This window comes from Saimiri boliviensis, chromosome 13 (genome assembly GCF_048565385.1).
Source record: "Saimiri boliviensis isolate mSaiBol1 chromosome 13, mSaiBol1.pri, whole genome shotgun sequence".
In the NCBI taxonomy this organism is placed as follows: domain Eukaryota; kingdom Metazoa; phylum Chordata; class Mammalia; order Primates; family Cebidae; genus Saimiri; species Saimiri boliviensis.
The window spans coordinates 18,340,383-18,359,097 of record NC_133461.1 but is presented as its reverse complement, the minus strand read 5'-3'; positions in this window follow the sequence as shown (position 1 = coordinate 18,359,097).

Genomic DNA, 18,715 nt, shown 5'->3' with positions numbered 1-18,715 from the left:
CACTTTGGGAAGAAATGCTCCATGGTTTTCTTCGTTATTTATTTAAAGAAATCTATGTTTTTAATATGTAAGCAAAATTTAGGTTGTATAAACATACACATACAAATATATACATACATACATGCATATATTCTATTTCTACTGTATGATAACATTATATAAAGAGTTAGATAGATGGATGGAGAAAATATCCAAGTCCCAGATTTTAGCCAAGAATAGATATAGTATTAATATTGTGCTGCTGATCTGTGGACTGTCTCATTTGTCCATCCCCACCAGACACAAGAGGGTCCTGATTCCATAAAACAAATAAAAAGCAGTCCTCTGCTTAACCCAACATGCAATACTCATTCTGCAAAGGCTCACATCCTCCCCATCTGGGTATAAAATTTGATAATGGCTTTTTTTGAAAGAGAGAGAGAGAGAGAAAGCCATTTCAAAGAACCATGTGGAGGGAAGCAGGGCATAAACCCTTCTGGATGCTGGCCATTTGGCAGCTCTTCTCTCCCAGGCTATGGAGCAGATATCCCTAAATAGTACGGTGCTGGTTGTGGGTTTCCCAATTGCTGCACATTGCTAGACACAGTTTCACCAATGACACGGGGTCAGAAATGTCCCTTTCTGCACCTTATTAGCTTTTTTTTTTCAAGACTAATTGTATAATGAGAAGTTATTTTAAAGCAGCATTTAAAATGAATGTGAATGCATTGTAAACAGCATTTACTTTCCTACAGAATAATTGTTCAAACACTGTAATTATCTAAAATACAGGAAAAAAAACCCAGCAACCATTAACAGGTCTCAATCTTTTGATATTAAATAGATGGATAGGATCTAAATAGCATTAGAAATAATAAAACACTTTCATGGTTGCCATAACATTTTTTGTGGTATCTATATTTCAAAATTCCAAAAGAGATGAAAAGAATCAAAATAACAAATTATGAAAACTTAAGCTTGAAAAACATGAAGAGAATTATTATATGTCTACAATGATGGGAATTAAAATGAGAACCTACATATTTTTCACACAACATTATTTGTTCTGTGGGTTTTATACATTATCAAAATGAGAGTAAATGAAGTCTAGAATATTTGTAATCATTGGCCAGAATTGCTTTAGGGTTTCTGATTTTCTTGTTTTCATTTTAAGCAAATAAAAAGAATTTATTCAATTTCTTAATTTGAAAAGTTGTTCTCAACTGTATCTTCTCTATATCTTTTGCAACAAAATGTTTAGTCTCTTTATCAAATATGCAAATGTTTATTTTAATTTAATTTGGTAGCTCTAATTCAATTGAGTGATCCTGTAAGGGTGAATCAATTCTGATGCCTGCCCATTTCTTATTATATTTTATCTCACTGTGTATTATAAGGCAACTCTTTTTAAACCTGAGGTGCAATCATTTTGGAAGTAATTTAAATTGCATATATTATTCAGGTCCCAGTAGATTATTGCCATTTTGAATGTCACAAGATACTTTGAGATGCTGATGGAATATGTATGGATCTATAAAGATCTATGGATAATTCCCCTTTATTATGTACAATAAATGACAAAATAATATACCCAATTTCAGGGGAAGTGTGCCCTTTCAACTGAGTTCACAGACTTCAATTAGGAAACTCTAGTTTATTTTTTTCCTCCATGTGTAGTGAAGGGAAATAAGCAAACAGCAAAAACAAGTGAGCTATTAAGTTAGAATGGTGATAATGACTTCAACTGCCTGCACCTCAGTTTCCTCTTGGGCAAAATGAGGTGATTGAATGAGATGATCTTGGAATCTATTCCACCTCTGACATTCTGCAATTATATATAATGATTACAATGATGATGACAGTAATTTACCTAAAAAAAAAAAATCTTCATGCTGTGCTCTCAAGCTATGAGGTACTACAACATGCTTAAAAGCCATCATGTAGAGAGTGAAGGGTGTTAATCAATAAACTGGATTTAAGACTGCTCAGGCCCTACAGAGAGCTGGTCTTGAATTTCTTTAATATATTAGGCATCTGCATGTGAATTCATTTAAATAATATGGATATATGTATCTATAACATGGTTTGGATATTTGTTTCGAAATCTTATAATGAAATGTAATTCTTGAAGTTGGAGTGGGATCTGAATCATGGGGATGGATCTCTCATGAATGGTTTTGCACAATCCTCTGGGTAATGAGTTCTGTTTACATGAGATTTGGTTATTTAAAAGAGTGTGGCACTTCCTCCCAGCATTTTCTTGCTCTTTCTCTAACCATGTGATGTACTGGCTCCCACTACGCCTTCCACCATCATTGTAAGCTTCCTGAGGCCCTCATCAGAAACAGATGCAGGCACAATTTTTCCTGTATAATCTGCAGAAAAATGAGCCAACTGAACTTTTCTTTAAAAAGTAGCCTCAGGTATTTCTTTATAGCAATGCAAAAACAGCTTAATGCAATATATAAACATATGTAGGTATGTATGTACGCATGTATATACATACATACATGTATGTGTGTATATATGTAAATTATAGACCAGCACTTTCCAACATAATTTTCTGTATTATTGAAAATGTTTCATAATATGTTCTATCCAGCATGATGACCACTAGCCACATGTGATTATTGTCTTGAAATGAAGACAGTAAAATTGAGGAACTGAATCATTAGTTTTATTTAATTTTAATTTAAATAGTCATTTGCGCACATGTGGCTAATTTCTAGTGATTGGATAGGACAACTAATGAAATGTTTGAGCTAAATAAAATGGCTGCAGTTTTTCATTTTTTTAAATGTTTTTCATTTTTTTCAATCTTTAAGTATTCGCTAATGACTAATTAAAAGAATTGTTTCAGAGATCATTCAAACACCAAATGAAAAGACCAAGTTACTATATGTGTGGCCCCGAGTTTGTGTGAAGCAAGGACAATAATTTCTATCTTACAGCATTGCTGTGAAATTATGGAAAATAACATGTATAAGTTTCCATCATAGTGCTTAGCCCATGTAACTGCTCTTCAACAAATGTTATTTCACCTCTATCTTTACTTATATAACATGAAATTGAGGCCATGTTTAATTCATCTTATAAAAGGTACAGGTAAAATGGGCCTTTAGCTAGTATTGAGGATAGAATTTTTTTTAAAAAAATAATAATATAAATGCTGTTAAATTAGAGTTTTACTTCTTCAAATGTGACTTTTAATTTAGTGGCTAATACATCCCCACATATATCCCCACACTGTGGGAGCAAAGGGATAGAGAGTAAGATTTAACTCTATAGCTTACTATAAATGATGCAGATTTGAATCTTGCAAACATAGCTACTGCCACTAGTGAGAACGGTTACCATCAATTCCAGACTGTGCCTTGACTGACACCAAGTCCCTAAAATCCTGTGCAAGTGCTTATGTGAACAAACACTTTTTTTCCATGATTTTACTTCTTCTCCAGTAGGAATATATCAACTATTATAGATACAGGTTGATGTATCAGGAAGAAAGTTCATTTGAATGGCACTGTGATAGCCCTTATCCAGAATTAATTCTAGTAGCATGCTTCCTCCTTGTCACTATCTAAAACAGTTTTTCTTGGCAAACATCTCAGTAAGGGACAAAGAAGGGAGATCCTGTTTTCTACTGGATAATACATTCAGTGCTCTAAGCAGGCCTGGCACACAAACATAGAACTTGAACACGTGTTTCCATGTTTTGTGTATTTTCCACTTACTCTTCACTCAAAATTCCAATTCACAGATTTCCACCAAAAAGTACTTAAGAGACATAAGTCCAGAAAATCTATTCTGTCATTCCATGAAAAAGCTGAGTTTCACTGTAGTGGAACATTAGAAGCCTAAAATATAATTTTGTGTTACATTAGTTATGCAATTATTTCCTTGGTAAGGAGTGTTATTTTTTATATTTTTTTGGATAACTCCAAAACCGAAGTGCTAACTCCTCCTGTGGGACTCTATTTGAAGCCCGATAGCACAAAACTAATTAGTTCGATGAGTCTTAATCGACTCACAGGACATTTTACTAACTCAAAAGAGAAATAATTTTACACTGTGCTTTTCAGAAGACTAATAAAGGTCTGGACTTATTTTATCACTAAAGATGTATTAATAATGAGAAGCTTATTTACAGATGTAGACCCTGATTGACATTTGGGAAGGTGTGTCTAAGCAGACGGCTCCAATTGACTTCAAGATGCAAAATGGACCCACAGTGAAATACTGAATTACAAACCTCACCTCCTTCACTAAAATGAGTTTTATGTAAATATCTCCAGCATCTGCTGGAGAGGCCTGACCTGCAGGGAACCTGACTGTCTAATTCTGATGCCCTACGAAGCTATATAATGCAAACCCCTTTGCTTGTTCTAAAAATAGTGAGTATAATTAGTCTTGCAAATCAATGTTTCCACTCATCAGGATGACAAAATAACTTGTTAAATAGCATGCCTAATTTACATATCCAAGAGTCAACAAAAGCTTCATCTACTATTTATTTGATTATATCTTTTTAGGAGAAAAAAATGGTTTATTGGCCAGCTGCCACTCTCTAAAATATGGGAGGTAATTAGAACCATACTGTTGTCATGTTTTTATAGCAAAATAATGTGTTTTCAGAGAAGAAGGTATGCCATTATCTTATCCAGATCTCCTTTACTCATAATTATTATATTTATGCTTATAGATAAAAATGATTTTTAAATGAGAACACTGAAAATAAATTTCACTAGTGTTTTGTGATTAACTTAACAAAATGTTTAAAAATAAAAATATTATGTATAAAATGTATACATGGAAATACTTTTTTTTGTCTAACAAAGGACAAGAATATTTTCTAACACAGTTAACAATACTATTGACATATCCTTAACTAATTATTTTCAAGTGATGTGAAACCATACTATTTAAAAAACTTTTCCCAGGCATGGTGGCTCACACGTGTAATACTAGCACTTTCAGAGGCTGAGGTGGGTGGATCACCTGAGGTTAAGACTTTGAGACCTAGCAAACATGGCGAAACCTCGTCTCTACTAAAAATACAAAAATTGGCCAGGCGTGGTGGCATGTGCCTGTAGCCCAAGCTGCTCAGGAGGATGAGGCAGGGGAATTGGTTTCAACCTGAGAGGCAGAGGTTGCAGTGAGCCAAGGTCGCACCGCTGCACTCCAGCCTGGGCGACAGAGAGAGACTCCTTCTAAAAAAAATAAAAATAAAAATTCACGGATACTGGAATTGCACCATTATTAAAATATTTTGAAAAACAGCAGAAAAGAATATACTGAACTTATGAGAAAACATAAAAAACTTTAAGAGAAGGCTTAACTTAGTTGTCTATGTATTTGCTTTTTCAAACATCATATTATGTTCAGCTGACTGGAATCTTGTGAATAGTAATTCTGCCTCAATCATCTGCTTTCTCAGAATAAATGCTGCATGCCTTTTAAAATATGGCAATTTTTAAAATTATAAATACATAAGTATATTTACCAAGGAACTGACATTTAAAATCATTGATACCAAAGATTTTTTCTTGGTGGAACTTGGGAAGCAAGTTCATTATGAGAAATTAGATTGGGTAGCATGACCCTAGAATCAAGAATGACAAGTTTCTGGCTTCAAGTTAAAATAACATAATATTTTAAATGAGTGCTACTTCAAATTTTTTTAAAAAGTGAATTCAATTACATTTAAAATCAATAAATACTTGTTGAATAAATGCACGGACACTAGCATATGATGTTTCAGATCCTATGTTAAGGACTGAAAAGCCAGTGGTGGTGGCTTCCCTTACAAAGCTTACAAGGAGAAGAGATGACCCAAAATTCATAAATCATTTACTAAGTGTGGAATAGGGTACCTTGAATGTAGCTAGTAGGGTGAGCTGGGTTTGTCCAAAAGTCCTCTGGATTTTCTCTGAAGATATTGAATATAACCCGAAGCCTGAAGAATGAATAGAAGTTGAAGAAAGAGATTTATTTTATTCTTCCTTGCTTTAGTTGATTGTTTCAAATGTTTAACATTAAACGTTAAATTATGTTCTAGAGGTTGAATTACCATTTAGCCTACTTGATACGAATGGCTTAGTAATATTTTTGGATTGTTTGAATTTATTATTAAACATGCTAAACATGTATTTTTGTTCGTTTGTTTTTATTTTTGCTTTTGTTTTGAGACAGGGTCTCACTCTGGTATCAAGCTGGAGTGCAGTGTTGCAATTCTTGACTCACCACAGCCTGAACCTCCCCAGTTTAAGTGATGCTCCCACCTCAGACTCCCAAGCAGCTGGGACTACAGGTGCTTATTCTTGCACCACCATACTCTGCTGATTTTTAATTCTTTGTAGAGATGGGGTTTCATCATGTTGCTGAGGCTGGTCTCAAACTCCTGGGTTCAATTGATTGGCCCACCTTAGTCTCCCAAAGTGGTAGGATTACAGGCGTGAGCCACGACTCCCAGCCAAACATGTACTTAACATCTGAAGTTTGATATACTTTTTTTAAGCAGAGTCTCATTCTGTCTTCCAGACTGGCATGCTGTAGCACGAACTCAGGTTACTGTAATCTTCACATCCTAGGTTCAAACGATTCTCCTGTCTCAGCCACCCCAGTAGCTGGAACTATAGGCACACACCACCGCAATTGGTTAATTTTTGTATTTTCAGTAAAGACAGGATTTTTCCATGTTGGCCAGGCTGATCTTGAACCCCTGGCCTCATGTACTCTGCCTGCCTCAGACTCCTAAAGTGCTGGGATTACAGGTGTGAGCCCCTGCATCCAACCTGATATGCTTTCTAAACAGAATGTGTATGCACAAAGTTTTCACTTATTTCAAGTACCTTTTCCTTTTCAGGTACCTGTAGAAAAAGGTGCTTGAAATAAGTGAAAACTTTGTGCAATACACATTGTGATATTTACAGCAAGCCTATCCTAGGAACTATAGCATCAAGATAAAATAGTACAATAGCAAATATTATTTTTATAAACATATTCTACATATTTTATATGTAATTTATGTAGATTATAGATTATAAAATTATAATGTATTATATGATATGAACATTACTTCTATTTTTAAAGATCAGGGAAATTAAATAACTTTACATAGATTACACAGCAAGAACTAGAGCAAATAGGACCAAAGAAAAGGACCCATCATCCATTTCTACTTAAACAGTCAGCTACCCGGATGAGGTTCTCACTATATGCCTGATGCCCTATTAAGTTTAATAAGAAATTACAAATAAGTTATAAATCTATTACTCTGTACACTGTTCTATTTATTATGATTGTCCTTATATTAAAAATGTTTAATGTATTTTGTCAACAATTAAAAAGTATATATTACATGCTAAGACACGGGTCCACATTTTAGAGAGTCAGATGCATCATGAATATAATACATGGTTCAGAAAAAAACTTTTGTGTTTATAATCTCATCTGATGCTGAAAAAAAAATCAGGTAGATAGGAGAGGTATTGTTATTGCATTAATTTTAAAAGAAAAAGTTACCTGACTTCCCTTCCATGCATTTTGTAAATTATAGAAATGGACTATGTGGCCTTAGGTTATAGGATATCACAAAGTTAAACAAAAAACACTTGAATTAAGTCCAAAAATGAGAATGAGATATAGATTCTTAGTTAAAAATGAATAATTAGAGTAGCAAAAAATTTTAGTTGAAAATTCTATCGAGATAATGATTGCTAACGCAGCCTCTCCCAATTCCCCCACCAAAGAAACAAGAAAGTGAAAAGAGGTTAACATTAATCTAAGAGTGGCAATTAGCTATCACCAACATCTGGAGCTGGAGAAATTCATTAATTATAATGTGTGGATCCCAATTAGCCATCATAATCAGAAGTTATCATTCATTTATTCATTTATTATTAAATGTTTACTGTAAGCCAGACATTTTGTTCCTTCTTAAAAGAAAGGTAGCAATATGATTCAGGTTTATTATCTCTACTTCTCTGCCTTTGGCTTACAAAAACATAGTGTCTATGTCAAGCAGAAAATTGGGCAGTTTTTTCTTCTTTCTGAGGTGGTCAATAGTAATAGAGTCATATTCAACTTCCCAAAGACTGCGGCAATCTAAAAACAGAAGGGCAAAAACTGTAGTTATTGCTGTGTGTCCACATGCCTTGTAGGGGCAGTGGAGAAATGGGCACAAATTTTAACATGGAAGCCAAAATACTAAAAGTGAGCGAAAGCAGAAGAAAGAGCTTGGAATTCTTCATTTTGTTTTTATTCTCTACTATTTCATATCATGGGAAAAAACATGCAATTAAATAGGAGATTATATTTCTGTCCAGAGAAGTTTAAAAAATTATATGCTTGCTAGTCTACTTTAGACTTGTGACGTATTACAAATCAGGGCTGTGGAGTCTGTCTCTATTATTAACAAATACAGATTAGAGCAGGTGCACAACCATCCTTCTTTCTGTTATAAAATGCTCACTCAATTCTAGCAAGACCCAAGTGGACATGAGCGGGAAAAGGAGAATTTATATAGCTTGATTGTACAACATCTCAACAGATTGATTTTTACTCTAGAGTAAGTAAACATATAAAAATGCCCTGATGTTCTGCTTCTGCTTAGGATGCAGAAAGCTTCAAGAGAATATTACTTTTAAACTAACAACAGTGAGAGAAAAAGCCAATAATCTACAGAATCATAACTTTTTATTGAACCCACGAGAGAGCTAATGTTACAAGTCAACCCAGTAAAATGAATTTGAGAGAGAGAGAGAGAGACAATCCTCTCCAGTGAGAAATGGGACAAAGGAACCTTTTTTTACCTGAGAAAGAGAATAGATGTGGATGCCATACAAACAAGTAAGAAAAAAAATTAGCTAAAATTTTAACATGTTTTGAAAGAACAATTCTGGGCTGGCAAGTCAGGTTAGAATAGCTAGAATCCCCAGACAAAAGGAGGGTCAATATCCTCTTACTATCTGTCTTGCACAGGACTCTTGTAGATGCTTATGAGGGAGCATAGGGCTATGATTGAAGCCTGAAGAGACCTCCTTTGGTGGCACAGGTATGCAGCGGGTGATCAACCACTGCTTGGGTGCAGACATTGCGTGATTTTCTCTGGTTTCTTCTAAAAACCTGAGTGTTTCACCTTTTGTATTTGCATCTGCATTCCATTCAGAATTGATTTATGTGTAGAATTTGAGGGAGAGGTCAAGGATATTTCCTATCTACATATCCAATTAATTTAATATCATTTATTGAAAAGATTATAATTTCCTTATTTCTCTACAGTTTTTATCAAAACTCAGCTTGGGGTGAAGGGTCAAATCTTTCTTTGGGCTAGGATAATCCTTTAATGCATAGTTCTATGTAGCATTATTCAATTAGGTTCCACCAAGTATGTGCCACATAAACGCTGGTACTTATTTTTCCATCTTTTTGTGTACGCTGATTCAGTAATCTATAGTAAACCAAAAACTAAAAAAAAAAAATCTGCTGCAGAAATACAGTAAGTTGACATAATAACTTCCTGATTTTGGCAATAATTTACTGCTTAGTTCTCTTTTTTATTTTATTTTTCAGCAGTGGTAGCAAGTTATCAATTAACAAAATTAAATCAATACAGTACTAATGAACATTTAAGGGACACTTTGTAGTACGAATGACAAATAATACTTGGAATTTATTCAGATGTAACTTTTAAAATTTGAATAGCCAAGCAAATATATTAATTATGTTTACTGCTTTTTCCATTTTCATTCAAACTATTATTTATGTCAATTACACAGGCAAGGCACTTTAAATATATACAAATCCTAAGAAAGATAATAAAATATTTTACATGAGTATCATTACCACTTATATTCCTTATTTTTTATGCCAAAAGTTACTGGTAATTATTTTGGAATTTGATATCTAATTTATCAATCATGAAGCACATTTTTCCAAACTGTGAGTACTTCCCTATTATTTGCATTTTATTTTACACTCTTTAATCTGTAAAAAAAATTATTGAAATAAGAAATGACCAGATAACAAGATAAAAGACAGTATCAAAGATAAGGGGATTTTGTTAGGATATTAAACAAACAATTTCTAGTTAGTTTTTTTCCAAATATACTGGCCTACTTATGTGTGTAGGTGTATATTTCATTTGGATATAATATCATTCACAGCTCAGAAGCATGAATAGAATTTGAAGTAATTATAAAGTTACTCTTTTCCACCTAAGAATACTAATTTCTTTACTTAATGAAAATATTAGAAATACTTCCTATGAAATCTCAACAGCAGAAACAGCAACCCTTTTCCAAACTCTGCCTATAACTCAGCACAACTGCACTCAACTGGCGCTTACTTTGGATAATAACAACAAATGGAAACTGCAGAAACACTGACTGGGATGACATCTCTCAAGAGCAGTGAGAACAGCAAGTTGGGATTGGCCATGGCTTGGATGCGGGGCTGTGTGTATCAACTCATCAGGCCAAGAACCTCGAAGAACTGAATCACAAACCCTGAGAAGCGCACATAGGCCAGTCTAACTGCTTTGATCTAGGAGAGTTTCAGGTTACTACCAACCTGAAAAACTATTTAATCCAGTTGGGGAATTCAATTTTTTTTTTTTTTTTACTAATGTCCCCCCGTTTAGTTCCTGACAAACAGCTCTTTCCTTCTAGACAAAATGACAGTACAGTGAGGCCAGAGGAACACAGAGCCTGCTGTCAAGTCCCCAAGTGTTCGAGATTTCGGAGGCTGTACTCATAATTTTGTTCTGAGGGGAGACAGGAAAAGGATTAGACAACTTGAAACACTGACCTGCCTGTTTTGTAAAAATGCATAATTCTCAGTGTATATTTATAAATTTTAATTTTTTATAACTTTGTGGGGCTTCTTAGAGGCAAAAAGTAGTACACAAGCAGACTGAAGATGTGGTTTATGAAAATCTCAATAAATATTCATAATAAAAACTTTGTAAATAAAAAAAAAGAAAGAAAGAAATACTTCCTATGTTAGATGATAAATCGAAAGGGCAACAGGTTATGACTGGCTGAAAAGGTTACTGAAAAGTCCATCAAAGGCAAGATTTGGATTTAAATTGCTTGAATTTTGCAAGAGAATAGAGTCTTAGCATATCTAGAACTGGAGATAGGAAATATCTTTAGAATGCTTGGAGAGAATATCTGGACTAGAAACTGAAAGCGGTATTCATGTCAATTCAAGCTAGGTTCTGAGCTGATCTAACCTGTTTTTCTAAAATTTAATTTTGTAAACATTCTACACATATCCTGTCCTTGCAAGAACAGCCTTCACCCTGTTAAGTTGCAATAGTATTAACATAGAAGTGGCAGACATTTAAAGGTATTATCAATGAAGCAAAAATTTTCTTTGGCTAAATAATCTAGAAAATAGCATTTTGGAAAATAAATTCCATTGTCTAAACACTACAGAATGTTAATATTCTTTTATTTTTACAACAAAAACATACCAATCAATACAAGATTGCTTGGGTAAAAGCCTGGTGTACTGAGCAGTAGGGAGACTACCTCTACAACATTTAAAGGTATAAAATTTGGTGCTCATTCTCATAGTGATACAAATTCCTGTTCTTAAAGTATCAAGGAACCATCTTTACTAAATCATGGATTTCTGAATATTGCTTGAATGAAAGAAGCCATAATGTAGCATTTATAAAGGTGTTTTTGATTTCAGAATTCTCACTGTAATGGTATTTATTGCTACTGATGTGGATTTGCATCTTTATATTCCTATCTGCAGAGGGTGATGCTCTTGGTAACATAAAAATAGATCAATTAATGAATCTGAGTCCCCTGGTAGGTATTCATCTGAGACCAATAATTTTAACATTAACAGATGTGGAAAGGATTACTTGAACATGACCAAACATACAACACCATCAAAACCTCACTAATTTGGTCATAACCTTCAGAATATATTTTTATTTGAATTACTGTTTACTTTTAATAATCTTGACAGAGTTAAGCATATAGACTAAATACCTGAGAGTTATTGTACTTACAAGCCCTTCAGACACACTCATTTACCTAAATGATGCTGCATTTAACAATAACTCATCCACAATGAATTTTAAATGAGAAATGGTATCTTTTTTCTTCTGATTTGAAAATGTCCAAAGGTCATCAATATTTAAATAACTACCCCTAATCTCATGATATCTCCTTTAAACTTATCTTATTTCAATCCTCTTTTTACAAGGGACAACATTTTGAAATTTATTTTAGTTCTTATATTTGTTCTACAAGGAATTATGCACAATCATGTGGGAGCTTGTCCAAGGTAGAAGAATCAAGGGACATGGGAAAGAGAGGCAACAAGAAGGAAAGATGGTTACAGTGAATATGACCTCCTAAAAAGGAAGCAGAATACTTCAGTGAGTTGTTTATTAAAACTACAAATAAACAAGAGAGTTATCTAATACTTTCCTTCTCTCGTCATCTGAGATTGTCCCTGGGGGCATTATCTCTCTTAGCAACTGGATTATACATGAATGTAGCCTGAAAAGTAGCCTCTCCAGGTCTTTAGTGAAGGAGGAATTTGAAGGCAAAAAGTAAAGATACGTGGCTCAAAATTGAGGTTAGACTCTGTCATGCAATCAGCATATATAGAAGTCAAACACACCTAGGCTTATCCATGGTATCCACAGCTGAAATTGAGATTAGATCTAGCAGATGTGAGTAGGCTTCAGGTGTTTCTACTATGGTCCAACCACTGACCTCTCAGATTCTCTCATGATTTACTGTTACCTAGATATCATAGTGGTTGTCAGATGCAATCTTTATAAAAGAACACTACAGGAGAAATCATGGAATAAACTATAGTCTCCATTGCTATAATTGGGCCCAAGACCATAGTAGGTTTGCATCATCTTGCTCTATGACTACCAATTCTAGTGTCCCCACCTTCAGCCAGCACTTAAAGTTGTCCAGTATACAACCAAAATAATAAAAGTGAAAAGAAACAGAAAAATGTACTGCAGATAGAAGAGAAAATGTAGGTAATCAAAACTATTCTTGGGATGACTAAGCTGTTATCTCAAGGTTAAAGCTATTAAAATTAAGAAACAAATATTTTAATGGGATAATTACAAACACATTCAAGGACATAAAGAAGGAAGTATTCATAATAAATGAATAGGGAATGATATTAGGAAAATTAAAACTACATAACTAAAAATTCTATAATTAGAATATGTAATTCTGAACTAGGATGTTCACTGGATAAATTTAGGATCAGAATGAGGATAAAAATAGAAATCATTCATTCTAAAAAAAAAAAACCAGAAAGGTATTAAAATAAAATGGATGGGGCTAAATGATTTGTGATATAGTATTAAGTAGTATAATGTATGGAAAACTGACATCTTAGGAAAAGAGGAAGGAGCAAGTGTGGCAGAAAATATATTTAAAGGAATAAAGTTGCCAATTCTCCCAAATTTGTGAAACCATATTAAGTTAAAGACCTAAAAAGCTGAGCAAGCCCCATAAGCGTCGCTGTCATCATTACTACTTTTGTCTTAAACAATTATATCTTGAAGGTACTTAAATAATTGAAGTATGTTATATTTACCCATATAGTTACCATTTCCACTGTTCTTCATTCCTTTGTGTAAATGAATATTTACACTGGAGTGTTTTTGTACTTTCTGGAGAAAGTATTTTATATTTTTCTAGTGCAAGGCTTTGGTGCAAGTCTCAGCATTTTTATGTCTAAAGAGTCTCTATTTCAACTTAACTTCTGAAAAATATCTTTGCTGAGTACAGAATTTCAAGGTGCCTATTTTTTTAAGTACTTTATAGATGGTATGCCACTATTTCTAACATTTCCAACCAGAAGGCTGCTTTTATTGTCATCTTTGTTTCTCTGTAGATATGTGCTGTTTTCTTTAAACTTATTTTTATCTCTTCTCTTAAGCAATTTGATTATGATGTGACTTGGTATACTTCCTTCATGTTTCTCATGTTTAGAGATATTGAGCTCCTTGGATATGTGGACTTACAACTTTTATTATATTTGGAAAAATATATATATAAGCTTTTCAAATATATTTTTTCCTTTCTTTTAAATCTTCCAGTTACATATAAACTAAGGCACTTGAAGTTATCTTACAGTTAATTTATAGTTAATTTATGCTCTTGATATAGCCAGCCACCTTGGTTTCTCCATATTCTCTTTTCAACAGATGGTGACTGCCATGCTCCTGATTTTCCCTTGCCTGCAAGGGAAGCATTCTCCAGTCAGTGTATTTTAGCAATCAGCTCACATTATTTGTTTCTCTTCTCTTAGTGATCACTGTCCTTTGTTGCTCAAAGTTTACCAGTTCTTGAAATACCACTGTTTGCATATTTACTTTTGTTTTTTTGTTGCTTCACATGGGATGATATACATATTTTCTGTTATTCACTGAGCCGGAAGAGGAACTCCTCTTGTCAGTGCAGTTTTAAACTTTTGTCATGAAATTATATCTTATTGTAATTCATTTTTCTGATAACAAATAATGTTCAATACTTTTATTGGTCATTTTTATAATATCTTTTGTGAAATGTCATTTTGTCCTGTTATTTTTAATTATAGTTCCTGGATTACAGTGTACGTCTATATTATAGTAGATTTAGGGTTTATATTTTACTACTTCATCTTTGGATGTAAGGTTAAAAGTGAATATAATATCCAAATATGCCCACAAAAACCCAATCATGTAGAAATAAAGGGGATGTGGCAGCTCATTCAAGAGAATTTGCCAAAGTCCATTCAACCTGATATATATGTTTGTTCACTGCTGACTAAATAGAGAATGGAATCATGAATTGATGGTGAATTAAGGAGGAAGAATAGGTTTGAAGATATGGGGTGAAGAGATTAAAATTGGAATTCAGCCTCAGTCATATTGATTTGTAATGCCGATTGAAGAAGCAAGTAATCATATTTTGAATATACATACAAATGCTTGTCAACCAACAGTGGTACTACATCCTGATAAACCCATCCTAAGTCATATCATGAGGTGAAAATTCATTTAATACCCCAGTAAACCCATTATACAGTCAGAAACTTGGGAGCTGAACTATTATAAGTCGTAAACTATCTGATTGTGTGTGTGTGTGTGTGTGTGTGTGTGTGTGTGTGTGTGTGTGATATTGAGTGGTAGCTTTGGGAGCAATTAACATTTTTAAGGTAATTAAAGTCATGCTAGTGGCTGTATCCACTAATGAGCAGAGCACACGTGAAGTGAACATGGAGGCAACTGGATAGCTTGAAGAAGCAATTGGATCATGGCCACTTCTGATCTCCTCTGAAAGTTACTAAAATACCTTGTAAATTTTAAACTAGTTTCAGATTCTGTAAAGCCAAACCAAATGCAAATAATATTAAATAACTGTAAATGATCAGATAGTAACTTTTAATAAAACATTTTCAAATTCAGATTAATTCTGGACAAGTTAGAGAAATAACTTCATTTATTCAATTTCTAGAAATACTTTTTAAAATCATTTTACTTTGTACTATAAGATACTGGAATATAAACTAGCCAGTAATAAATATTATGCAAAATAATAAACCAAAGAGAACCTTGCTTATAAAGACTACCTAATTAGGACACCCATTTTCATCTAATAATGATGAATATATAATAATTTATTCATACTGATTAAAATAATCTCAACATTGGAATTTAGTAAAATAGTAAGTCCTATTTTTGCTCTGTAAAATGTTTACAACTCATAGCAAATGAACCAAATATCTGAAAGAAAGAAATGTTATTTGTACTCATCTTCAACTTGTAGTACTAGCAGACAACATTAACAAAAATAGATATTTCTAGAAGAATCTGTTATTTAAGTTCATAAGTTTGCATATCTCATGAGAAGACTAGATTGAAAAAAGATCTGTGGCAATACCTGTTTCAGAAAGAATGACATATTTAGATTCGGAGAACAAGCTTCAATATTTAGATTTGGAGAACAAGCTTCAAAATGTGATTCAAACATCCATGGATTTTTGTCAAAAAATGTATTTCAAACATTTGTCTTTTTTGTAAAATCAGACAAGATCTAAGAAAAGTCAGAACTGTAAAAGTACAGAGGAAGTTGAAGTTGTACCTAGAAGAAATTATTAATCGACATTAGATGTGTTTTTTGACACACAGAGTAAAATTTTTTAAACTTTTTTTTTGGATTCTTGTTCATACAATGAACTTATTCAAAACACTCTGAAGTCATCCATGGAGCTGTCAAGATTATGTCTGTGTATTTTGAAGTTATAAAATATAGCTTATAAAATAAATATGAATATTCTTTATGATACAAAGGCAAGTTTTCCTATAAATCTTTTGTGATTTTAGGAGGCAGTGAGAATTTGATATTTTAAGGCAATTACTAGACAGTCACTGAAATACAACACTGTCAGCAAAAGCAAATCTGAAAGTGATATTCTTACCTAAAGAGTCCGGGACACAGAAAGCTGCTTAATGCTTAATGGAAGTCTATTTTTGATTTTATACAGAAAGGAATGCTACTTTTACTGGTGAAGTCAACTACAAAAGATGTTAAAAGACATAGCTCCTGATTCAAAACAGCTTTTCTGTTATATTGTATGTACCTCCCAAAGTGTCTAGCCCATTTTAGATGGGACTTCTCATCAGTAAACAGTAGGTAAACCAAAGATATTCTGTGAAGATTTAATGACATTAAGATGTCACTATGTGAAGATTACATTTATAAGACATCAAGTTTTATGTGTCAATAAAATGAGGTTGCTGTGATTTGCAAAGATTTTAGACACCTCTATAAAAGAAGCACTTAGACAAGCAATAGAAATATGTCTAATAGAAATATGTCTGCTAAATTCTTAATTTTAAATTTTCTGGTAACCACATTACAAATTTAAAAAAAGAATTTTAACAGTATAGTTTATTTAACCCAATACATCCAACATATGGTTGTCTCAAACAGTAATCAACATACAAATTACTCATTTGATATTTTTGTTTGCTTGACAAGTTTTTGAAACCTGGTATATATATTATGCTCACCGAACATCTTAATTCACACTAGTTTTATTTCACATTCTAAATAGCCCTATATATCTAGTAGCTAAATAATGGATTGTGCAGACTTAGTTAGTATTACCTGTCTTCTAGCAAGGACAATGTATCAGTATGGTTCACAACAGGTTCATTATTCCATCCTTCCTAGCACTCCAATACCTTTTCTCTTGCCTTTCCTCACAACTACCCCTTAAAGTCCTTAGTCATTCCACCATTATTTGCTGAGAATCCACTACATGCCAGACAGTGTTCTCGTCATTGAAGAAACAACAGGAAACAATACAAACAAGTTCTCTGTCATCATCACCCTATAGTCTACTAGCTACATCACTTCTTGTATCAATTAGTGATGGTCAGAGGGACAGAACCACTGTTAATAATATGGAATAAGGCACTGATTACAAAGATTAGACCTTACACAATGGTGAAAACTAGCTAACTGGCCTATGTAAAGCAGTTGTTTCTGCATCTAGTGTTTGCCCTGAAGTCAGAGAGCTTGTAGTAAAGAAGGAAAGATGGTATTAATTGAGGTAGATTTGATCATTACACATTGTACGCCTGTATCAAAATATCACCCTTACCCCATAAATATGTGCAACTATTATGTATCCACAAAAAGTGAAAATAAAAATTAAAACCTAGAATCAAGAAATCTGCTTGAAACCATATCTGCCTCTAGCTGCTATTAATCCTGATGCTGTGGGTGGTGAATGGACTAGCACCATTTGCTACAGAGCAATAAAGGGTACTTAACCGAAGACAGAATTGATGAAAAAAATACATCCAACAGGAGCTGGAGGAACTTTGGTCTGTCTGCTGCCCCAAGTCCACAAGACAAACATCATCAGCAAAGACTTGCATGAACAGCAGCAGTACCTATCTTACAACAGTTTTTTAGCATGTATCAATGGTTGCCCCTTGACTTCTGCCTTCTCGTTCTGCACAAATTCCCCTTGTGACCTACTTCAATGCAGGTTCATAAAGGAATGAAAATATAAAGAAAAAGAGTTTTATCTTAGCTAATTTGACGTAGTACAAATCCACCATAATGTCAACTTCATCGTGGGCTGTCCTTGATATGCTCTAAGTGTTGAGATTTTATTTTTCTCTATTTTATATGACATGGTGTAATGAAAGCTTTGTCAAGAAGTTTGACTAACCAAAATGTCAGAAAAGTAAGCAGTTTGCAAAAACAAGGATTATGTGTTCTAATCTGCATATTTTTATACTAATTTACATGTCCAAGAATGCTGAAGTTAACAGGACTTCTTTTAAATGGATACACAGAAGAGGTGTTCCACTTGGGCGAACAATCCGGATATACTGAGGTTACCCCTTTAAACTCATAAAAATTGATATTTGCTTAATGAAAGCACCATTATTTTAGTAGTCAATTCTGTGCTATAGTCATTGATATCCCCAAAATATCACAGTCATTTTCCATTACCATTTAATAACGACAAAGTACTTTTGAAATTAAGTCAAAGATGGTAAAATTACTAACTGAAAAATTGTTTCTATACAGCTGCTTAGAAAGTTACTGAAAAGAAGAACAGGAAATAAGTAATACCTAAGCTGGCCAAGCAGCAGTCCAAACACATTAGGAAATAGTGTATTTGCTGATCTCTACTTGTCTGCAATACATTAACAAACTAAAAG